At 39.9% G+C, this 25340-nt stretch overlaps 1 pseudogene; it reads right to left on the bottom strand.

Moving 5' to 3' along the window:
* On the bottom strand, nucleotides 1–25340 carry LOC128666853 (cytochrome P450 2A4-like; annotated as a pseudogene).

Here is a 25340-nt window from a genome sequence, read left to right on the forward strand (position 1 = left end):
TTTTGGTCATTGTATTTTTTTTAATAAATTCAATTAACTAATTGTACAAGAAATTCTCTGACAGTTAACATATTTTATTTTAAGGGGTCAGCTTCTTTCAAACATTACATATTTGGGCTAAAATGTATGTAGATATTGGTACTAAAAAACAAAACAAAAGAAAAACCCTAGAGCACTTATATGTACAGTATGTTATAATTATAGGTTGTATCAATTCATTTGTTTTCTGGGTAACATTATTGGTCCATCTCTAATTCTAATTTAACTCACTACCAAATATAGTTAGACATCAACGAGGAACAACGTACATTGTGTAGTCACGAGGCCTTGATGCGTTACTATTAGGTTCTGGGGTGATTTCAATGTCCTCTACATTCATTGTGGTTTTCAGTGTGAACTTCTGAAGAATAGTTGTAAGGAAGAGAAAGATCTCCATACGTGCCAGGGCTTCCCCAGCACAAGCACGTTTTCCTGGAGTGAGAAAGAAGCCACATCAAAAAATTTTGAGATAAACTTTTAGCCAATAAGAACATCATTTTTTTTATTCATAATTTTTTATGAAATGTTTTCATAGTCTACAGAAAGCTCACCTCCCAAAACTGCTCTTAAAAGTCTATCTTTCCACCACTGCAGATGGTTGGTGCTGGCCTACATGCCAACCCCCCACCAGCAAGATGATTTTAATTGATGTCCCTTTAATTAAAGGGACACGAAAGCCAAAATTAAACTTTGATGATTCAGATAGAACATACACTATTAATAAACTATCTACTTTACTTCTGCTATTAATTTCACTTCTTTGTTCTGCAATCCCATGTTGAAACTTCTTTCCATGAGAGCATACTAAGGTAGGCTCAAGAGCATGCACGTGTCTTGAACACTATATGTACAACATTGTTGCAAACAATGCTGATTCATGGAATGGAGCTACATTTCATTAAAGAATTCCAAAATAAAGATGTCAATTTGAACTGGAAGATGTATGTCAGACTTTTTTTTTTCCAAACCAGAAAAAGTACCCACTATTGGAATTTAAAGGGACAGTCAACACCAGAATTTTTGTTGTTTTAAAAAGATAGATAATCCCTTAACCCCTTGAGTGCAAACGACGGCTCAGAGCTGTCAGTAGCACTTACCCACCTTGAGGGCAATCTGGGGGTTCCCATCTACTCCCACCCCGGCGATCTGGCCTGTATAGTGACAGGCATAGCCGGGGCTTGACATTTTGCACGGTGATATCACGCGCAATGACGTCACCACGCAACTTTATTTAAAGTTTACAATGACAAGTATAGGGAGATGGGGGCATGCTGCTTAGAAGCCTGTATCTCAGGCGTCTAAGCAGCTACAGACCCCCCAAGACCCACTGTTGGAAAGGTAATCACCTAACCTTTCCAACAGTATTGGCGATCTGTAAAAAAAATGTAAAAAAGTTAAAATAAATATATTTAAAAAAAAAAAAAAAGTTAAAAACCAGTTTAGCACCCAGGTGGGGAAATGGCTTAGCAGCCAAAGGGTTAAATTACCAATTCCCCAGTTTTTAATTACACGTTTTACCTCTGTAATTACGTTGTATCTAAGCCTCAGCAGACTGCCCCCTTATTTCAGTTCTTTTGACAGACTTGCATTTTAGCCAATCAGAGCTGTCTCCGTGGTAAATTCACGTGCATGAGCTCAATGTTATCTATATGAAACACGTGAACTAATGCCCTCTAGTGGTGAAAAACTATCAAAATGCATTTAGATTAAAGGTGGCCTTCAAGGTCTAAGAAATAGCATATGAACCTCCTAGGGTTTAGCTTTCAACTAAGAATACCAAGAGAACAAAGCAAAATTGGTGATAAAAGTAAAGAGGAAAGTTTTTTAAAATTACATTCCCTATTTGAAACATGAAAGTTTTTTTTGGACTTCACTGTCCCTTTAAACCCATATTTCTAGTGAATACCTGCAATTTTTTTTGTAGTTGCCTACAATTCTGTGACCAGCGTTCTATGACCATTTCTCAGAAAACAACAGCTACCCAATCATCTGTGAATTTGACATAGGGTTGTTACCTAGAGAGAATGGAATGAAGGCGGTCATTTTTCTTAAGCAGCCATTTTCATCAAGAAAGTGCCCAGGATCAAACTGATGAGGATTCTTGAAGTATTTGGGATCTTTCAAGACAGAGGTCAAAAGGGGAACCACCAGAGTACCCTTAAAGAAAGAAAGGATTACTAAACCTCTTCAATTTACCCTGCAATTCTGTTGGTGACATATTTTAAAGGTAGATTTATCAAGCAGCGGATGCAGCAATCTACCCCCGTACTTGCCAGAAACAGAAGTTAAGAAGCAGCGTTCATAACACCGCTGCTCCTTAACTTCTCCACCACCTCTGAGGGTGGCGGACTGCAATCATCCCGATCAGATACAATCGGGATGATTGACATCCCCTGCTAGCGGCTGATTGGCCCTACATGTGCAGGGGGCCGCATTGCACAAGCATTTCACTAGAAATGCTTGTGCAATGTTAAATGCATTGTTAAATGCGGGCTACGGTGGATCATGTCCGTCTGACATTTAATAAATCTACCTTTAAGTCTCTGCTAGGGCAATAGTGTACTAATAGCAGACAGGTTTATGGACTCATCCCCTGCTATGGCCAAAATGTAGTAACAGCAGGGACCTGTTTATGGGCTCAGTTCCTGCTAGGGGCCAAAGTGTTCTAATGACAGTGACATGCTAATGGGTTCAGTTTCTGCTAGGGCCAAAGTGTACTAATGAGATTTTTCATGGGCTCAGTAACTGCTAGCACCAAAATGTACTAATGACAGTGGCATATGTATGGGATCAATCTCTCATAGGGATGAAGTGTACTAATGAAAGCAAAATATTGGTCTCAGTCCCTGCTAGGAACAAAGTGTACTAATGACAGTGACATTAATGGCTCAGTCCCTTCTAGGTGAAGTGTTCTAACACAGATTGAGCCTATAAACATGTCACTGTCATTAGAACATTTGTGCCATTTTGAAGGAAAACTTTGTAGCAACAGCCTCATAAGACAATTGTTCTCTAATCTAAACAAGGTAGCTGGTAACATGTTACAATTATTCTGACCTTGGGAATATGATACCCTCTGAAGGTTGTGTCCTTGCTGGCTCCATGACCAAGCCCCATAGGGACAATATCAGCAAACCTCTGAAGCTCATGGATCACGGCATCTGTGTAAGGCATTTTGTTGCGATCCTCCATTGATGGACACCGATTCTGCCCTATAACACAATCTATCTCTTTGTGCAGCTTCTCTAAAGACAAATTGTAAAAAAAACAAAAAAAAAACAACATGCTTACAATTCAAAATTAAAAACAAAACAAGGGAATGCATTGAAATGTTTATACTCGTTATACGGTATACTCTATAGTGTTTGGGCAGGTGCATTCTTCACAATGTCTTATTGTGGTTAACCATTTACTTTAGTAGTTTGTGCCTTTCTAAAGGTATAAAAATAAGGAATTTTAGATGAAGGCCGGAAAGGCTAAAATTAAGTGTCAGTTGTTTTCCTTTTAAAAGTCTCTAGTTAGACAATAACAAGAAGACCTTCAGATGATTGATGTTACCTTGTATATCAGGGTATTTTAGCAAGATCAAGAATCCGTATTTTATTGTTACGCTTGAGGTCTCTGTCCCAGCAAAAAACAGATCATGAATGGTTCCAACTAAATTCTCATTATGAAATTCTGTGTTGGGATTATTCTTTTCCTGTTAAATGGATAGAAATAGATTAAAATTATACAAACTTCCTTCTCTGCCAAATAAGCTCAATACATAAGAGCATGACAATTCTAAACACAAAATGAGCCACATATATATTAAAATCACCTCCTCCATCTTCAGAGAAAACAGTCAATTAAGTCCCTGGGGCAGTTCTTATCCAGTGTCTCTTTATGAGCTTTCACTGAATCCAAAGAAAAGTCTTTTATCATTTGAAAACACTGGAAGATTTTCTGGTGAGGACCCGGCAGATACTGAGACAGATGCGGGAAGAGGTTGACAATCTATAATCAGAGAGATATATGAAAAAGGATCATAGAGTAACAGAATAACAGATGTTGAAAGAAAACAAAAAGTCCATCAAATTCAACCTTTACAGATCCCTTTTGAACCATATTTTAAAAGATAAACCTTGCAACTGAACTGAGTATTACCTTTAAAAATGCCTAGCCATTTAGCCCTATCCTCGGAATAGTTTCACTGTCTGATTGCTTTTACCATAAAAAATCTTTTATTTATTGCTATAATATATTTTCTCCTGTATTAAAGTGAAACCTCTTGTCATAAACAGTAATGACTATTGAAACTTGATGGTTGTAATATGAATGATTTACAGCAGTATGAAAACGAAATCACTGTTTCCCCCCCATTCTTTACATTTATCTTTCACCTTCAACACTTACCTGTCCGGAGCTGGAGTTGAGCATTCTTGACATTTCTTTGAGGTTGAACAGAAGAGAAGTAAACTTCTTGTCTTTGTAGTCAAAACGCTCACCAAAGACAATGGAGCAGATGATATTGGAGACAGACAACCCCAGCAAGTATGTTGGATCAAATGAGGTACCTGTCAATAAATTCACAAAGTTAGGCATACAAAGAACAAACTTAGGTTTAGGTTTACATTGGTGGCCTGATGATCTAAAGCTCTCCACTCAAATGAGATGTTCTATAATGAGCCTCCAGCACTGCTAGATCACTCACAAGATTCTAAAAAGGCAGATTTTATACTTAACTGCATTTCCCTGCATTTCTGGATGTGAAGGAAAGACAGGCCCAGTGCAATATAGCACTGCATGCCATGCAAGTTTTGTTACATTGACACTTTGTGCTTTGGATTTTATATTACTTTAGATATCAGATTATGTCCTTAAGTTTCATTAAATTTAAGCTTTGCACTTTCTATTTTGTATTTTAATGCATTTAGATTCTGTATACAGCAGTATATTTAGTTTAGGGATTTTACAATTCCTGATTATGCTTTAACAGTTTCAGTGTAACAAATTAAGATCATACTGTCACATTACACTTTGCATGTGTTCTATGTAAAATTAAAATAATATTTTACACCTTCAGTCTCACTAATGTATCTTCTAAGCTATATGCATGTGGTTTGCTCAAAATTCTCAATATACTTATTTAACTGACATAAAGGTATGTATACTAAACTAGAAACAAATGCAATTTTAATTGTAGTGAAAACATTTCAGTTTCATTTGTATTTTCTGCAATCTGAGAATTTATATTTGTGTTAGGTAGTCTTCTGTTAAAGGGACATGAAACCAAAAATTTACTTTCAGATTGAGCATACCATTTTAAACAACTTTCCAACTTCTACTTCTATTATCTAATTTGCTTAGTTCTTTTTGTTGAAAAGCAAACCTAGGTAGGCTCAGGAGCAGCAATCCACTACTGGTAGCTATTAGTAACTGCACATATATGCCTCTTGTCGTTCACTCACATAATGTGTTCAGCTAGCTTCCCAGTAGTGCTTTCCTGCCCCTTCAACAAAGGAAACCAATTAAGCAAATTTGATAATAAAAGTAAATCAGAAAGTTGTTTAAAATTGTATGCTCTATCTAAAGCATGAAAAAAGTGGGTTGCATATCCCTTTAATTTCAATATCCCCTTTGAAATTCTGTATCCCAGAGAGCTTCTTTACATTCAATGGGCCCCGATAATCATTCTCCAGATTCTCCAGTTTGAAAGTCCCAGAGAGATGAGCGATTCCTTCATTGAAAATAAATGACGCTCTCTGGGATACCGAATCTCACCAAGGAGAGTGAAGTGAACAGCAGACCAACTGGCACTGATATTTAGTCTCAGTTTGCACCAAATACAAATCAAAGTGAAATGCTTTCGCTACAGTTTAACTTGCGTTTGCCTCTAGTTTAGTATACATTACTTTATGTCTTTTAAATAAGTGTATTGTGAATCTTTAGCAAACTTCACCGGCAAACAGCTGGTGAAATAAATCAGTGAGACTAACTTGTGTAAAATCATGAGAATTGTTAGAGAACGTCAGACATACCCTGGGAACTCCCCTGTTCAGCCCAGGGAACTCCCCTGTCCCTCACACTTTCTAAAGCTGTCAGTTTTATTTGCTTTTATTTCTACTATGGCACAACCCACAAAAGGATGTATTGGACCCTCTTCCAAATTAGGGTACCTTTTGAAAACAATTTTATTGAAATGATCCCAATAGCAACTAGTCACCTGGCTATTACTTCAACTTCCCTGTTGACAATCCCACTGCGTCCTCTGTAAAACAACTTCTGAAACTCACTTCCTCTTTTGTCCTGTCACAATGGACTGACTCTCCCACACACAAAGATGGTCAGTCCCTTGATCTTATTTTCAGCTATCGATCCACTAACTCCCCTTTTCTTCTTTCTGACCATCATCTCCTCACTTGTAACATCACATCCCTCCCCACAACTCTCCCTCCTTCTACCCCTCAAACCAAACTTTACAGAAGCATTAAGTAATTAGATCAACAAAAGCTCGCTAGCTCTCTAGAACCTCTCCTCTCTTCCATCCCCTCATTTTCCTGCCCTGGCCAATCTATCTGCCACTATAACTCCACCCTTACATCGGTCCTTGACAAGCTGGCCCCACCTACCATAGCTCAAAAATCATACACCCAAACTCAGCCCTGGCATACTCCTCTGACACTGTACATATACAGATGTTCCCATACTGCTGAGCGACACTGGAGAAAATTTCAGTTCAACTGACTTTCTTCACTACAAGTTCATCTTGAACTCCTATTATTCTGCCCTTAATCTTTATAAGCAACATTACTTCTCTACTCTTATCTCTACTCTCTTTAAACCCAAAATGTCTGTGTCATGTTCAATACTCTTCTCTGCCCACCACCACCTCCTAATACAACTTCTCTCTCAGCTCAAGATTTTGCTAGCCACTTCAATAACAAAATTGATTCCATCAGAAATGAAATAAGCTCTCAACATACTACCAGTCTCCCACCCCTTCAAAGCTCACAATCATCCAAAACCTATATAGACATAAATTTAGCTCTATTGCCCCTGTTACTGAGGAAGAGGTTTCTGCCCTTATACTTTCCTCTCACCTTACTACCGGTCCCCTCAACCCCATCCCCTCACAGCTACTCCCCTCCCTCTCTTCTACCCTTACCCTTATACTCACACACATATTCAAACTCTCCCTCACCACCGATATATTTCCCTCATCTTTAAAACATGCACTGGTCACACCTTTCCTCAAAGAAACCCTTCTCTCGATCCAACCTCCCCATCTAACTTCCACCCTATTTCCTTACTCCCTCTTGCCTCAAAGTTTCTTGAAAAGCTAGTATATGCACATCTATCCCATTTCCTTACTTTAAACTCCCCTCCTTGACTCACTGCAATCTAGATTTCGCCCCATCACTCCACAGAGACAGCAATTCTTACCAATGAACTACTTACTGCATGATCCAAAGACCACTTCTCTCTGCTTATCCTCCTTGATCTGTCTGCAGCCTTTAATACTGTCAACCACCCTCTCTTGCTCCAAACCCTCCAATCCTTTGGCATTTGCTACACAGCTCTCTCGTGGTCCTCTTCCTATCTGTCAAACTGTACCTAGTGTAGCTTCTCTGGGACATCCTGTGCCCCGTTACCATTTTCTGTTAGGGTAATGCTAGGCTCTTTTCTTGGTCATCTTCTCTTCTTAATCTACACGTCATCTTTAGGTTCCTTAATAAAGTCCCACGGGTTTCAATATCATTTGTATGCTGATGACACCTAAATCTACCTCTCTGTACCAGACCTATAACCATCCTTGCTTTCCCGTGTCACTAACTGTCTTTCTCATATCTCATCTTGGATGTCCTCTCACTACCTTAAGCTACATCTCTCCAAAACTGAGATCCTTATTGTCCCCCCTTCTTCGAAAATCTCTAAAATGTCCCCCCGCATGCCCGATGTCTTGGAGTCCATACTTAACTCAGATCTTTCTTTTACTCCTCACATTCAGTCCTTGGCTAAAGCCTGCCGCTTCCACCTAAAAAACATCTCTAAAATTAGACATTTCCTTACACAAGACACAACTACGATTTGAATCCACTCTCTCATCCTTACCTGCCTTGACTACTGCAACCCCATCCTCTCTGGTTTCCCTAGCTGCCTCCTAGTTCTTTTACAATCCATAAAGAATGCCTCTGCCAGGCTCATCTTCCTTACATGTCACTCTTCATCTGCTGCACCTCTCTGCCAATCCCTTCACTGGCTTCCTCTTGCCTAGAGGATTTAAATACAAAATTCTTACAAAATTCTGACATACAAGGCCCTCAACTGCACTGCTCCCTCCTACATCTCAAACCGTGTCTCCAGATACTCTGCTCACAATCTCCTACTTGCCTCTTCTCTTGTTACCTCCTCACATTCCTGTTTTACAGGACTTCTCCAGACTGGCTCACATCTTGTGGAACTCTCTGCCTCGCTCCACAAGACTCTCCCCTAGTTTTGATTGCTTCAAGCACTCCATAAAGACTCTACTGTTCAGGGATGCATACAACCTACACTAGCCTTTCCTAACTCCATTGCTATCCCCTTGAACTCCTTAGCATTTAAGCCTATGAGTCCAGCTGTTTGTAGATCACCTTCATGAGCACATTCATGAGAGCCGACTACAACAGTGCAACTCTCGGCAGGCTCTCTACCCATTTGATCCCTATAAATGTTATCTTGTTATACCGCCTATGTTCATAGCGCTGCAGAATCTGTTGGTGCTCTACAAATACCTGATGATAATAATAATAATAATAATAATATTTTCAATTAAATTTTACTAAAATCCCAACAAAAATATACATTTGTAAACATTTTTTGCTGCCTTCTCACATGCAATGAAATATAAATATAATAATATTCTGAATATCTAATGTGTGTGTCACTAAAATATGACATACTATTTTAAAATCAAGGCATCTCCACTTTAAAATAAACTATAAATATTTCATATTTTTTATTTTTTGGGAGCTGCTTTTCAAGACTACCCCATTGAAAGAAGGTTTTCTTGATAGTGTTTGAATAACCTTCCCCATCCAGCTATGTTGAAGCTACACTGGCACCGCCTCTTGTGATGTCACTAAACCACTGGTTTTCAAACCTGTCCCCAGGCCTCCCTAATAGGCCACATTTTGAGGATATCTGACCAGGAGCACAGGTGAAAAAATCAGCTGATTAGTAAACAAGCTTATTTTGCCTGCTCTCATCTAAGGTAATCCTGAAAACCAGGCCTATTGAGGCCTCAGGACAGGTTTGAAAACCAGTGAACTAAACTGAGCTTGAAGTTCAGGGGAATTGCTGAAAACAACTTTGGTTTCAGCTATTTCCCTTCATGACAAACACCTGTCATCACCCACACAGGCCATGACATGCATGATAACAGGCCATTAAGGCCATTAAAGCAGTTACCATCTAAACCAGTTTAATTTCAAGATCTTCACCCAAGGATGTTTCAACCCAGTAAAATGTTTAAATATGGCAGCCTAGCTTACATAGTTCCTGTCCTTAACATAACCTTGAATGTATTTCAAAGGCATTAATGTACTAACTGACACTGCTTCCTCCTTACAATAGCAATATTGGATGCAAGTTATGTTAGCCCCTTTATGTCAGAGAGGACTGTCGTTCATTCAGTTAAAATTTCTAGAAACACTCTCTAGCATTCACAGACACCATGAACAACTAACCGCTAATCCTTAACTCCAAAACCAAAGCCTAGAACCCTAACTCCAAAACCGAAGCCTACTAACCCTAACCCCAGAACTGGTAATATTGTTTCTGATACAACAATATTGTAACAGCATATTTGAGATTATGACTATTGTATATGAATAGAATTAGGTGACAATTTGACAGCAAATGTGTCCAAAACGAACTTACATCTGCTCCCGAGCTTTAGAGAATATCTATTTCTATGATATTTAAAACTAAATTCTAGGCTAATCATAACCCAGTTGATATAATTTACAATCTGGCATTGTTGTGGGGCTATTTTTTCTAATATCTTTCTGCCCATAGATTTTCATCACCCTATCAAAATGTCTTCTCCCCATCTATCTCTATCAAACTAATTTATCTTATTTTAACACCATGGGTCCGATTTATCAATGTCTGGCGGACATGATCCGCTGTAGCGGATTATGTCCGCCAGACGTTGCTGAATGCCGACAGTATAATCTGTCAGCATTTAGCATAGCACAAGCAGTGCAATGCCGCCCCCTGCAGATTCGCTAGGCGGTGTCAATCAACCTGATCGTACGGACTGATGTCCGCTGCCTTAGAGGGGCGTATGAGTTAAGGAGCAGCTGTCTTAAGACCGCTGCTTCTTAACTCCCGTTTCCGGGGAGCCTGAAGGCTCACTCGGAAATAGATGCATTGGGGCTGATTGACTGATAAGCTGGCCCCCATGTCTGTTTGTCAACTTTAATCTTAATTTAAAGAACCTAATACTGACTATATCTTCCCACCTTGGGACTTCATAAATTCTTCTGTAAGGTACATGGTTTCTTCCTGGGATCCTCTCTTCAATGCTCCTCTTTCCCATTCCAAAATATCTCAAGTCGTAAGAGAGAATCTACGCATGGTCTTCCAACGTTCACCATTGCTAAAGATGATCCCTGAAAATAATTATAAATAGTGTTGTTTGGTTACTGGAGGGGGAGTCTATCATAGCAGTTGGCTTGGTGTCCATTAGGCGCTAAACATGTGCATATGATATATGATATTAGATAATTGTTAATATTTCACTTATGGTGTATGACCTCACTTAATTCTAATTAGTGAGAAGGGACACACAATAAAAAAAGTGATGGAAAGGGAAGGCAAAATAAATAATGAACGCTATCAAGATATGAAGGAATGTGTCAAGTCAAAGACATATACACAAATATAGAGTCTGCTACATATTTCACACTTGAAAAACATCTTGCTGGTTTAAAAGATATTTGAATATGTGGATTGTTTTTGATAGAACATACAACAACCCTAGTCAAAAATGATGATCAACCTGGAGTCATTCTGAAGTAATCAATGACTCCAGACTAGTCATCAGAAGCCACCCTCAATTAGGCCCATAGGCCGAAATATTTAAATGAGATAACTCTAGACTCATTCACTGGCTGTTTATGCTGTGAAATAATCAGTAAGGTAATCTGCTAATCCTTCTGAAGTCATCACCCAGAATTTTTGTACCTTAGCTGATGACTTTACAAGCCTGATGATGTCTTGATGAGGTGCAAATGACTCTAAAGTAGTTTAACTCCATGATGGACTCTAAAGTAATCCTGTTTGTCTTGGGAAGATAAAGCAGCACCTCTAACATATTTGATTCTCTTACCGTAATCTTTAAAGAGTACATCTGCCATTTCCATTATTCCTCTATCACTAAATGCATCACTGTTGTCAATCAAAGCTTCCTTAATGGCTTCATAACCGATCAGCACCACTCCACGTATATTAAATACATAGATGGTAAAAACGGATCCATAGGTCTTGCTCAGCTAGGGAGTGAAAGATCAAAGATAGATTTTATGAAATATTGATTTGGAGGAATTACATATTGATTAAAAATACTAAAAAATAAAAGTCAGGTTAAACTAATTATTATTATCCCTCCTTGATGCCACTCCAGATCACACCTGTGTGTCCTCCTTGGCGCAAATCTGCACTTTTGTAAGTACCTCCTTTTGCTTACTAATATTGCCCAAGTATAGGTTAGTCTTGCACTTTCTTGGGTGCTATTTATCGGAACTGCTGTGTTACATTGGATTGCCTACTTGTTGCTGAACTCTGATTGTCACTGACTACTCTCTTGGTTAACCCCTGAACTGCTGTGATACATTGGATTGCCTACTTGTTTCTCAACTCTGCTTGTCACTGACTACTTTCCTGTTTAACCCCTGAACAGCTGTGATACATGGTATTTCCTACTTGTTGCTGAACTCTGCTTGTCACTGACCAGTCTCTGCTTTACCCCTTGCTACTGTGAAGGATAGGACTGTCTCCCTGGTATTGAACTATGCTTATCACTCACCACTCTCTGCTTAACCCCTTTGGTACAGTGAAGGATTGGACTGTCTGTCTGGTATTAAACCCTGCATTGCCAAGTGACCATTCTCCGGTTTCTCCTTTCACTACTGTGAGTATTGGATTGCCTTCTCATTTTCTACTTTTATATTTTTTTTCTGGGATATTTCCTTATCTTGCCACTTGACGCTGGGATAATAAGAATACTAGCCAGGATTGGTCTGATAGGGAAATATCCCACAAGCATTTCATTATACTTGGACCATGTACCCAAATGAGGTAGCAAGAGCAATCTCTCTCCAGTGACAAATGCAGAGAACCCACGCCACACACCTGCAAAGTCTGGATTCCAAATTGGAAACCATTACCGCTATGCTTTCCTCACTTGCTGCAGACAAAACCACTACTCATGTTTCTGTTGCCAAACAACATATCCCTGCTGCTAGTGCCACGGTCCCTCCTCTGCTTCTGGCAGTATACCCAGGATACCGTTGCCTGACAAATATGATGGCACAACCAATTGTAGGGGCTTTCTCAACCAGTGCAGACTGCATTTCCGCAATGACTCTCATACCTTCCAGTCTCATCAGTCATGGGTCACCTTTATTGTTTCCTTATTGAAAGACAAGGCTCTAGCCTTTTGGAACAGAGTGCTCAGCTCTTGAATGATGAAGATTCCTTCATTTCTGCACTGTCTTCTGTATTCGGGACCTCTGGTCGCACTTCTGCTGCAGAATTCTCTCTCTTGGATCTCCGCCAGAGTATATTTTCCACAACCCTGGAGCATCATGAGCAAGTGAAACACGTGCTAAATTATCTGGTAGCCAAGTTGGAGAAATGCGAATTCGATCAGATCCAGTTCCTTGGATATGTTATTTCAAAGGAGGGTTTTGCCATGGCCCCTACACAGCTAACCGCAGTCCTGGAATGGCCTCAACCCACCACATTGAAGGAACTACAGAGGTTCTTAGGGTTTTCTAATGATTATCGCAAGTTTACAAAATAATTTCTCCAGTAATCGTTGCTCCAACTTACTGATCTGACTAAACGAAACAGAGACGGCAAGAATTGGCCTCCAGTAGCTGTGCCACACCTTCTCCTCTCCTAAAAAAGGCCTTTTGTACTGCTCCCTCTGCTACTACGCCATCCCTGATCCTGACCTGCTGTTCCCCCTAGAGGTTGACTGCACTCTGAAATAGGAGCTGGTGCAGTCTTAACTCAAAGGAACCCTTCCAACCTCCAAATTGCATCCTTTCAGCCTTTTTCCTCCACAACGGTTTTCCCCGGCAGAGAGGAATTACGATGAGGAGGACTCGTGAACTCCTAGCCATTAAGATGGCCCCTTACTGAATGGCGACATTGGCTAGAGGGTATTGCCAACCCCCATTCAGATTCTCACTGATCACAAAAAACCTGACCGTATTTAGAATCAGCTCATCGACTCAATCCTCAACAAGGCCAGGTGGACCTTATTCTTTTCCTCGTTTTAATTTTATAGTCTCTTATCCTTATCTTTCCCGTCAGTTTCCTCAGTCTAATGATTCTTCTAAAGCTCATATTGAACACATCATTCCCTCCTCCCTGTGTGATTGCTCAGCTTAACATGCCTCTTCCTAAAAAGATTACAACGTGCTCAGTCAAGAAAACCTCCCAAAAGCCCCTACGGCTCCCTAAGATCTTTTTTGTACCTCCGAACACACGCACTCCTGTGCTATCCTGGGCTCATGATAGCAAACTATCAGGTCATCCTGGTTTGACAAGAACCTTTAAACTTCTTTCTCAACATGTGTTGGGTGTCTCACCTCTCAAGAGTATGTCAAGGCTTGATAGACGTTTGCTGTTAATAAAATTACTTCAACCTTTGACCATACCCAAACAAACTTGGACACCCATAGCCATGGATTTTGTTGTGGACCTCCCTCCTTCTGAGGGTTATCTGGGTTGTGGTTGATCGATTTTCAAGACTTGCTCATTTTGTACCCTTAATCAAGCTAACTACTGCCCAAGACTTGTTGAGTCTATTTCTTCTACATGTGGTACGACTTCATGGTATACCGGTAAATATTGTCTCTGACAGAGGACCTCAATTTGTTTCTACCTTTTGGAGAGCTTTTTGCAAAATGATTGAAACCACTGTTTCCTTGTCTTATGGCTATATCCTCAAACTAATGGGCAAATGGATAGAACGAATCAAAATCTCGAAAACCTCTCTCAGAGCCTATGTCAATTCTCAGCATACCAATTGGTCTGGACTATTGCCCCTAGCTGAACTAGCAAAGAACAGTCATTGGCACTCTTCTCTACGATGTTCTCCATTTCAAGCCGCAGCAGGCTATCAACCCCGCATCTTCCCTCTTTCAGCTCAGTCTACGGGGGTTCCTGCTGCTGAACGTCGCTTTACTGACCTCACTACCCATTAGCAACGTATACACTCTGTTTCGTTCAGCTGTCATTAGATACAAGAGGTATTGCCGACCATCATCGAGCAACTATTCGAGCCTTTTCAGTAGGTGAGCATGTTTGGGTCTTCACTTGACATGTTCGCCTATGTCAGCCCTGTCATAAATTAGGGCCTCGGTATATTAGTCCTTATAAGGTCCTCAAATAATTTCTCCTGGTTGCCCTACAAAGTGGCCTTGCCAAGAGCCCTGCACATCCATCCAGTCTTCCACATCCTCACTGCTCAAGCCCCTACATCACGGATAGATTACTCGACTCAGACCTCCTCCTCCCTCCACTCTTGATTCAAGGTGAACCCGAGTATGAGGTTGCTAAGATCTTGGACTCCATATACAGACACAGGCAACTTTAATACCTTTGTGCACTGGAAGGGTTACTCTGTGGCAGATAATTCCTGGGTTCCTGACTGTGATGTGCATGCTCCTTCTTTGGTCTCCAGTTTCATGGCTGCTCACCCCTCCAAGCCCGACTTTGGTTCCTGGAGGTAAACATTAGGAGTGGGGCTATGTCACGCCGCCCATTCTGTTATCATGGCCATTGCCATGGACGTGGCGGGTGGTTGTGGCATGCGGCGATGATGTCATCACCCGCACGCCGTGTTTTCTCCTTGATGCCCACCTTTGATGCACCTTTGTAAGTACCTCCTTTTGCTTACTACTATTGCCCAAGTATAGGTTAGTCTTGCACTTTCCTGGGTGCTATTTATCTGAACTGCTGTGTTACATTGGATTGCCTACTTGTTGCTGAACTCTGCTTGTTACTGACTACTCTCCTGTTTAACCCCTGAACTGCTGTGTGATACCTTGTATTGCCTACTTGTTGCCGAACCCCTACTTTTCACTGACTAGTCCTCTGCTTCTAACCCCTTTCTACTGTGAAGGATAGGACTGTCTCCCTGGTAATTGAACTTTGCTTGTCACTGACCACTCTCTGCTTAACCCCATTGGTACTGGAAAGATTAGGCTGTCTGCCTAGTATTAACCCTGCATTTGCCAAGTGACCATTTCTCCTGTTTCGCCCTTCACTACTGTGAGGACCCGCTCAGTAGAACCTGGAGTGGAGTCCCAACATTTCACTACAAAATCTGCAAAAACTTTTAATTTTTGAAGTTACCGCTAAATAGTGTTATATAATTCTGCAGAATAAATATAATTGTGCAGAATTATATAACATTATTCTGAATGTTTACTGTCCCTTTAATCAAAACATTTTATATGTGCTCGCTACTCAATAGGCTGGTGTTACAAGTGTTTTGTTTAAAGGGACAGTCTAGTCAAAATTAAAACTTTTGTGATTCCGATAGGGCATGCAATTTTTAACAATTTTCCAATCACTTTTATCATCAAATTTGCTTTGTTCTAGTAATATTAGTAAATACTAGTAAACAGCTAAGTTTTAATTATGGTTTTATGTTCCTTTAATTGAAATAATTTTTTATTGCAAAAACATATACAGGGTATATCACATCTTTTACAGTTTCCATATACACATCAACATCTCCATTTTCTGAAAAATGTCTCTCAGTTAGAAGTCTATGATATTTATTATATTTCCACTATCAGAGTTTGAAGATAGCAAAGTTCACCAGTAGAGTAGTTGATGGTTGGATAGTCAGATCTGTAAGTTCTAATAGTTAGTGTGATAATACATGCGCTCCACATTAGCACCATGGATTAGGGAATGTAGCAGATCGTTGTCAGAAGATATGAAATTTTCCTTGATATCCCCTTTCTCTCCATGCCACTCTGCTGCATTTTCTTAAAAACTTTTCTATCCATCCCTCCCCTTCACTGAATTATAACAACAATCAACAATAAACTTTAAACTTTCCCCTTCCCCCCTCACTCAATGCATCTTTAAAATATCAACTTGCCTGCTCATCCATTCCATCCGCCGTCGATCCGGGGGAGAGTCCCCCCTTTCCTACACAGTTATAGCTATCTACAGTCATTTGTCTTCCTCTTACCCCTAGAATGTTATAGATCTTACCTTGGTGTTCATAAAGTTAAAGCAGTTACCAGAATTTTATATTTCTATACAAAAACACAATTCAATGAATTTTCCTACCCTCTCAGTCTATGTCTGGTTAGTGTCCACTTAAGATCCAGTAATTCCAGATCTTTAAAAATTGCTCGTGGTTAGCTTGTATGAATGAGGCTGTTTCAGATAGTTTGTGAATTAGTTTAATTTTTTCCATAATCTCTCCCCATGTGGGTGTCACACATATCCTAGTAGCTGTACAGAGAATGTGTATAAATGTGTTCGTGGCTGAATTGAAGGGTTTTATATGTTCATTTAATAAAGCTTGGGTCGCGGTCAAGTGATGTTTTCTGAGAGCACCTCACTCAGCAATTTAGATAACTTAGCCCACAGCAATTGCACCCGAGGGCATTCCCACCACATATGTATATATGTTCCTGCCTCCTCGCATCCTCTGTAGCAATTTCTACTGCCAGCTTGAGTGTAGTGTGAGGTGACCATTGGAGTAAGATACCACCTATAAACAGTTTTGATGCAATTTTCTTTCAGATCTGCACTGATCACCTCTGCTTGAGCTCTTAAAGATATCTTCCCATTCCTCTTTGGAATGCATTATTTTGATATCTCTTTCCCATTTCTCCATTAAAGGAGATTTAGAAGAATGTTTGGCTGATTGTAGTGTTATGTATAGGGTAGAGATTAAACCTTTATGATGGAAATCAGCACTACACAGCTTCTCTAATGTCGTTGTGTGCTGTCTAGGTTGTTTAGGTAGGGCCTTATTTATAGTAGATGCAATCTGTAGTATAGGAACCAATGCAGTTTGTCTGGTAGTATTTTTTCCTGTATTTGTTGGTAAGTAGCTAATTTCCCTTTATGGAGAAAGTCTGCTAGCCTATAGAGCCCCTTATTTGCCCATTTACCAATTAGTCTCTGATGTTCAGGGTCCATCAGTGTCCTTAATGGCCTTATTAATGAGTCAGATGGTAAAAGTTTTAGCTTGCCAGTTAACGAGTGCCACATTGACATCATTTCCCCTGTTACTTTTGAGGCTGTAGTTAGTTTAAGGATATCTTTCGGGTGTTCCCAAAGTATATCTTCTGATTGTTTATAACCTGCTATTAAAGTCTCTACCTTTACCCAAATCAATTCTTTTTGTTTTCTGCTCATTAAGGTGGTCTGTGCTAGTCTCGCTGCTTGATAATAATTAAGTAAATTTGGCACCCCTACTCCCCCTAGTTGTTTATGTTGCATTAACACTTGCGAAGGTATCCTAGCTTTTTTATTCCTCTTATGAATCTGTCAGATCCATCTGAAGTTTATTCTAATTCTGGGAGTGGGATCTTAATCGGTAGGGCCCGAAAAAAATACAGTAGTCGGGGAGAACGTTCATCCTGACCGCCGATAATCGGCCGTACCAGGAAAAACCTCCAGCTTTCCAACTTTTAATCTCCTTTCTAATTGTTTTATACAGAGGTACATAGTTTAATTTGTATAGGTTTGAGGTATCGTCCGACAACTTAACTCCCAAGTATTTAATTGCCCCTGTTGCCCTCAAACACAAAATTGGTTGCAATAGTCTTTTTGGTGTGGTCAGGGAGGGCGATAGATAGTGCCTCACATTTTTCCTGATTGATCTTATACCCTGATATATCAGCATAATCTTGTAAAATACGATATAAATGGGGTAGGGATTCCATTGGTTTGGTCAGGGTAAGAAGGATGTCGTCTGCAAATAAAGAAATTTTAAATTCCTCGCTACCCAACGAGACTCCGTGTATTTCTGAGGTCAAGCGAATCACTGCTGCTAGGGGCTCTATGCATAGGGCAAATAAAAGTGGCGATAAGGGGCATCCCTGTCTTGTCCCATTTTGAATATCAATCCTCTTGGATTGGTAGCCTGCCGCTCTAATGTGGGCAGTAGGATTAGAATAAATACTTCTTATAGCCTGAACAAATGGGCCACTAAATCCAATTTACTCAAGACCTCAAACATAAAAACCCAATCTATTCTATCAAACGCCTTCTCCGCGTCCAAGGACAGGACCAGAGAAGGCGTTTTTGTCTTATGGAGGTAGTCAACCAGGGAGATCGTACGTCTTATATTGTCAGGGCCTCTCTTCCGGGTATAAATCCCACCTGGTCTGGTGAATTAGGGTGGTAGATGTGATTTGAGTCTATTTGCCAAAATTTACTGAAAATCTTTATATCTTGGTTGATTAAGGATATGGGCCTATAACTTTGGCACAATTTTGGATTTCGTCCTGGCTTAGGGATCACCACTATCTTAGCCTGTAAAATTTCTGTTGGGATTGCCTTACCTTGTAGGATGTTGTTGCAAAATGTTACAACGTGTGGGGCTAGAATTGATTTGAAAAGTTGATAGTATTCACCTGGGAACCCGTCTGGGCCAGGTGCTTTTCCTGGCTTGAGCTCCTTAATGGCTACAAGGACCTCCCTGGCTGACACCTCCGCATTCAGTTCGTCCCTAACCGTTTTATCAATAGGTGTTAATTTAGCCTCATCTAGGAATCTATGTAGCATCTGTCTTGTCTTATCGTTTTGCGTCGTTTTGTTTCCGTCATAAAGTTGTGCGTAATATTGAGCAAAGCTATCGCTATTTCTTGGGGATTTGAGGTACATGTGCCATCATCTTTTTGTAGGATTGGTATAGAAAAGGATTTTGTCTGTTCTCTAAGCTTATGTGCTAGATACTTATCTGGCTTGTTAGATAGAGAAAATAATTTGCTTTCAGCCTGTGAGCTGCCCTAGAGATGCCCTATTCATAATTGTTGATAATTCTACTCTCTTTGCTTGTAGTTCTTGGAACAATGTTTCTGATTGGTCTCGTTGGTGTAGTTTTGTGAGTGTGTCTATTTGAGCCTGTAGAGAGTCTATTTGAGATCTATTAGCCTTGGTAAAAGCTGCCTTTTCTTTTATGAGTAATCCTCTAATAATAAAAGGTTTATGTGCTGCCCAGGTGCTAATCGGATTAGAAGTGGAACCCGTGTTTAGTGCCCAGTATTCTGACATAGCTTGTGAGATGGAGTTAAGTATACCTGGTTGTTGTAGCACAAAGGGTCATAGTTCCAAGACGTGTTGTGCTAATTTGGAATGTTTCTCTAATGTGAATTTGGACTATAGAATGGTCTGACCAAGCGCAAGCATGAATAGTAGAAGATGCCAAGTCAGGAAGCCAGATCTGGCTCAAGTAAACGTAGTCAATTTTGAGTACGTTTTGTGAGCATGGGAATAGTAAGTGTAGTCTAGTGTTCTCCCATATAGAGTGTCCCAGGAGTCTAGAATGTTGTGGGATAGAAAAATCTCCTTTATTTTTTTTACCATAGAGTTATGCCTAAGTTGTTTTTGGGTCATTTGGACTGGCCTGCACCTTGAAATTTATATAGTTCTATATTAAAATCACCCCCCAGCAGGATTCTATCTTGTGTCCATTGGGTAAGCAGATAGGAGATGTGTGTGAAAAAAGAGATCTGCGTCTCATTGGGAGCGTAGATATTGCATAAAACAATTTGTTTATCTCGCTGCCTACCTCTGACTATTAAAAACCTCCCTTCTGGATCTCTGATCGTCTCCTCCACTACTAAACCCAGGGATTGGTGTATCAGTATCGAGACCCCCCGCTTCTTTTTGTCTGTCGTTGAGTGATAGTGTTGAGTAAAGTTTCTGGCCCAATATTTCGGAATTTCTTTGGTGAAGTGAGTCTCTTGTAAGAAAATTATATTAGCCTTAATTTTAAGATATTGGGCCAGTGCCGTCCGTCTCTTAAGGTCTGTGTTGAGGCCCCTAACGTTATGTGATACTAAACGTATGTCATAGTCATTACTTACAATTTGAAGTCTGGGACTCTCGCCCCCGGATCCGCCTCTACCAATTCTTCTGCCGCTCTCCTTAGAGATTCTAGATGGGGACCTTTGTTTCTGGGAAATTTATTTGAGTAGGAGAGACAAAATAGCAGAGCGAGAACAAAAGCAAGAACAGTCAGGTTACATAATGTTTTCAACAAAATAATTGTGGTACACTGAGTGAGAACATAAAAAACATGAAAACTGGTATCTCCCACATTTAAAAACTGCATGTAGGAGTAAAACATAAGAAATGTAGAAAACCTTCAATCCCACCCTCCCCCCCCTCTTTACATTATCCACTATATGAGTGGTTGCTTACTCCCACTGCTGGGATGCTAACGTCGGGCATAGAAAATGTTCAAGTTTACCTTGTTTCTGCTACCAACAGTTTAGTTCTCAAACAATCTTCAACAGTAAAATGACATTTAACTTTTGTAGTTCTTGATCTCCTTAATTTGTATCTCCTGTATCCTCACAGGCAAATGAGCACCTTGTTGTGTGTAGAATCAGATTCTCATGTCTTGGATTTCTTCTTTGTCACTTTGGTCCATCTTTGTTTATTCAGTTGTTTAGACCTAGATGATTGCTGCGTCGAATCTTCTGCTTGTTCCAGTTGCGGTAGTTCCGGCGGCTCCAGTGATAGTTGCTTGCAGATTGTTGGTATCTCAGCTGTTCTTTTAGACTCATGATCGGCCGTTGTGTAGAATGTGTAAGTTGAAAGGGAACCCCCATCTGTATCTGATTTGATGTTTCCTCAGTAGCATGGTGAGTGGTCTCAGCTCGCTTCTCCTTTGTAGCGTTTTGACACAGAGATCCTGGTAGAATTGAATCACTGATCCTTGGAATTTAAATGTAGGGTTCTTTCTTGCTGCTGTAAGGATTTCCTCTTTTTCTGGGAATCTGTAGAATTTGACCACCACATCTCTAGGGGGTGCTTCTTCTTTTGGTTTGGGTCTTAGTGCCCTATGGCCCTTTCCAGCTGGTATTTTCATCATTCACCTCACCTGAGATAGCTTGAAAAGTTGATGTAGGTAGGTACTCAATTCTTCTGTTGTAACAGATTCCGGTATTCCCTTTAATCTTAGGTTACACCTCCGAGTTCTGTTTTCAAGATCTTCTAGTTTGTCTTGTATCTCAGAGACCTCTTGTTGTTGTGCTGTGAGTTGCATGGTAACATTCGTGAGCTCTTCTGCTGCCGAGGTTTCGCCTCTTCTAATGCCGCTACTCTGGAGCCTAAATCTGTTACATCTTGTTTTATTTCTGTTAGACTGTCAGTCACAGTGTTCTGGAATGCGTCAAATTTTTCCCATAGCTTATTGAAGTTTTTATCAATATCTTTTTTAGATACCAACGACCTAAGGTCAGCTTTAGTGACAGGAATGGAGTCCTCTTCAGCGAACTGTGAATCTGAGTCAGAGTCCATATCTTCTTCTGTGGCTTGTTGGTTGTCTCCTTTTCTTTTGCAGGTTTAAAAAATAAATTAGCTGCTGTGTTTTAGGGCCTTGAGAAGATTTGTTATGTTTTCTCGCCGCCATGGTAGCTGTTCAGAGTTCGTCTCTGGTGAAAAATAATAGTAGTTTTAAATTGGGGCTATTGATCTATACTGTTCTGCCCTCTCTGCTGTGTACTATGATCTCACTCCTTGTTAGGTAGGGTGGTACTGTATATTTATCTTTCACCTGCTTGGTGGCTCAGTTCGTTTATTGAATATTACATTAGTCTGATGTCATCTGTGAAAATATCTCTGCACTCCACTATCTTTCTGTTTTTATTTCAGCTGCTTTGATGTGAATTACATGCGCAGATCTTGGTCTGATTTCATATCAGGACAGTAGTAGGCTATGAGCGCCAATTGTGATGAGGCGTGGTTCTGCTATTCATGCATTAAAATAGTGGCATATATAGAGATACACTTCAGTGTCTTAAATATGTTGCTTTAATATTAATGTAGTTTTCATATCTCTTTAGTGCATATTTACTTCACTTGTACTATCAGTTAAGAGAGTTTGAGTCCCATGTGGTATACTGTGTGTCTTAAGTTTCTGATTGATTATTTTCCTGCAGCACTTGTCAGTATCTGTTATTTCCTTTTTTTTAAAAAGAAGGTTTTTAAGAGGTCAGAGTAGGCCATAGTAGCAAACTTTTCAGTCCTTGTTTAGTGTGTCACCTTCAAGAGATTACCTGTCCCTTTTTATTGATAATTGCAACTTTTAAACGGTGCTGCGCTTTCTATTTGTAAGATCCCGGCAGCGGGACCACCAGTCGCCCTGCTAGTCAGGCTGGAGGCAGAGGCCGATCACCTCCTCGGTCGCCTCTTAGATCGACTGGGTAATTGTCAGTTTGGTGCTACTCTGCCTACACACATGTGCGGTCTGGGTCCAGCTCTTATTAGCTTACCGCCATTATGTTCGCTTCGGTAGTCAGAACGCAGCCTCTGTTGGTAGCTTCTGCCTGCTAGGCCTCATGGCTAAGATGGGGGCGGCTCCGCTTGCTCCGTCTTGTATCTATGGCTTGTCCGGTCCTGCCTCGCTCAAATCGGTCTCTCAGTAGCTTCGGTACCGGCTACAACACTTCCCCTGTCATCTTTCAGCCTTTGCTGGGTAATGATTAGCCCATATATAGGATATAATTCAGCAGTGTTTAGCGGAGCTCAAAGATTACACCGCCATTCACCTTGAGCTCCAGGCTCCACCCCTCTTTATGTTCCTTTAAAGGGACATGAAACCAAAAAAAAGCTTTCATGATTTAGATAGAGAATACAATTAAAAAAAAGTTTCTAATTTACTTCTATTATTGAATTTACTTTGTTCTCATGTTATTCTTTGTTGAAGAGATATCTAGATAGGTAGCGTACACACGTCTGGAGCACTACATAACAGGAAATAGTGCTGCCATCTAGTGCTCTTGCTAATGTATAACATTAGTACTACATGACAGGACATAGTGCTGCCATCTAGTGCTCTTGCTAATGTATAACATTAGTACTACATGACAGGAAATAGTGCTGCCATCTAGTGCTCTTGCTAATGTATAACATTAGTACTACATGACAGGAAATAGTGCTGCCATCTAGTGCTCTTGCTAATGTATAACATTAGTACTACATAACAGGAAATAGTGCTGCCATCTAGTGCTCTTGCTAATGTATAACATTATTAGTACATAACAGGAAATAGTGCTGCCATCTAGTGCTCTTGCTAATGTATAACATTAGTACTACATAACAGGAAATAGTGCTGCCATCTAGTGCTCTTGCTAATGTATAACATTAGTACTACATGACAGGAAATAGTGCTGCCATCTAGTGCTCTTGTTAATGTATAACATTAGTATTACATGACAGGAAATAGTGCTGCCATCTAGTGCTCTTGCTAATGTATAACATTATTACTACATAACAGGAAATAGTGCTGCCATCTAGTGCTCTTGCTAATGTATAACATTAGTATTACATGACAGGAAATAGTGCTGCCATCTAGTGCTCTTGCTAATGTATAACATTAGTACTACATGACAGGAAATAGTGCTGCCATCTAGTGCTCTTGCTAATGTATAACATTAGTACTACATAACAGGAAATAGTGCTGCCATCTAGTGCTCTTGCTAATGTATAATATTAGTACTACATAACAGGAAATAGTGCTGCCATCTAGTGCTCTTGCTAATGTATAACATTAGTACTACATAACAGGAAATAGTGCTGCCATCTAGTGCTCTTGCTAATGTATAACATTAGTACATGACAGGAAATAGTGCTGCCATCTAGTGCTCCTGCTAATGTATAACATTAGTACTACATGACAGGAAATAGTGCTGCCATCTAGTGCTCTTGCTAATGTATAACATTAGTACTACATGACAGGAAATAGTGCTGCCATCTAGTGCTCTTGCTAATGAACAACATTGTTGAAAAACTGCTGCCATACTGTAGACACATGGACAGTCCTGAACTTACCTTCCTGCTTTTCAACAAAGGATGACAGGAAAACTAGAAACATTTGATAATAGAGGTAAACAAGAAAGTTAATTAAAATTGTATGTTCTATCTGAATCATGAAATAACATTATTTTGCTTTATATTCCTTTCATATGCAGAAGGTTATAACATTTGATAAGTATATTCATTTATTGCACGTTGACAGAACAAAAAGGTATATTATGAACCCAAATTTTTTCTTTCGTGCTTCAGATAGAGCATGAAATTTTAAGCAACTTTCTAATCTACTTCTATTATCAAATTTTCTTCATTCTCTTGGCATCTTTATTTGAAATGCAAGAATGCAAGTTTAGATGCCGGCCCATTTTTGGTGAACAACCTGGGTTGTCCTTGCTGATTGGTGAATACATTCATCCACCAATAAAAAAGTGCTGTCCAGAGTTCTGAGCCCCAAAAATAGATCAGATACCCTTTTTTCAAATAAAGATAGAAAGAGAATGAAGAAAAATTGATAATAGGAGTAAATTAGAAAGTTGCTTAAATAGTATGCTCTATCTGAATCACGAAAGAAAAAAATTTGGGTTCAGTGTCCCTTTAAGAATGAAAAGTTTCATACATCAAACGTGTAACAGATGTGAATGAGGGATCATGGGAAACATTACCAGTTTGTCAGTCTCTATTGATCTAAACGTTAAGACCTTTACCTTCATCAAGGTCTGTGGAAATTCCCCAGGTTTAAACTGAAGCAGGTTCCCCAGAAAAGGCCAGGGGGCAGGTCCAGGGGGCAGGTTTTGTCTTCTTGTCTTTCGCCCCCATGAGACCAGATATAGGATGAAGGTGACAGCAGTGACCACAAGAATTGTCCCAAACACTCCAAGACCCATTGTGACAGTGACAAAGCAACAAACTCACTCTCGCAAATGATTGTTTCGCTGTCACTTTTTCTTCAGACTTTATCCCTTTTTTTTATAGTGTTTGCTTTTCCATTTTAAAGTCACATCTCTCTTGAT

The sequence above is a fragment of the Bombina bombina genome, chromosome 7, assembly GCF_027579735.1.
Source record: "Bombina bombina isolate aBomBom1 chromosome 7, aBomBom1.pri, whole genome shotgun sequence".
Lineage (NCBI taxonomy): Eukaryota > Metazoa > Chordata > Amphibia > Anura > Bombinatoridae > Bombina > Bombina bombina.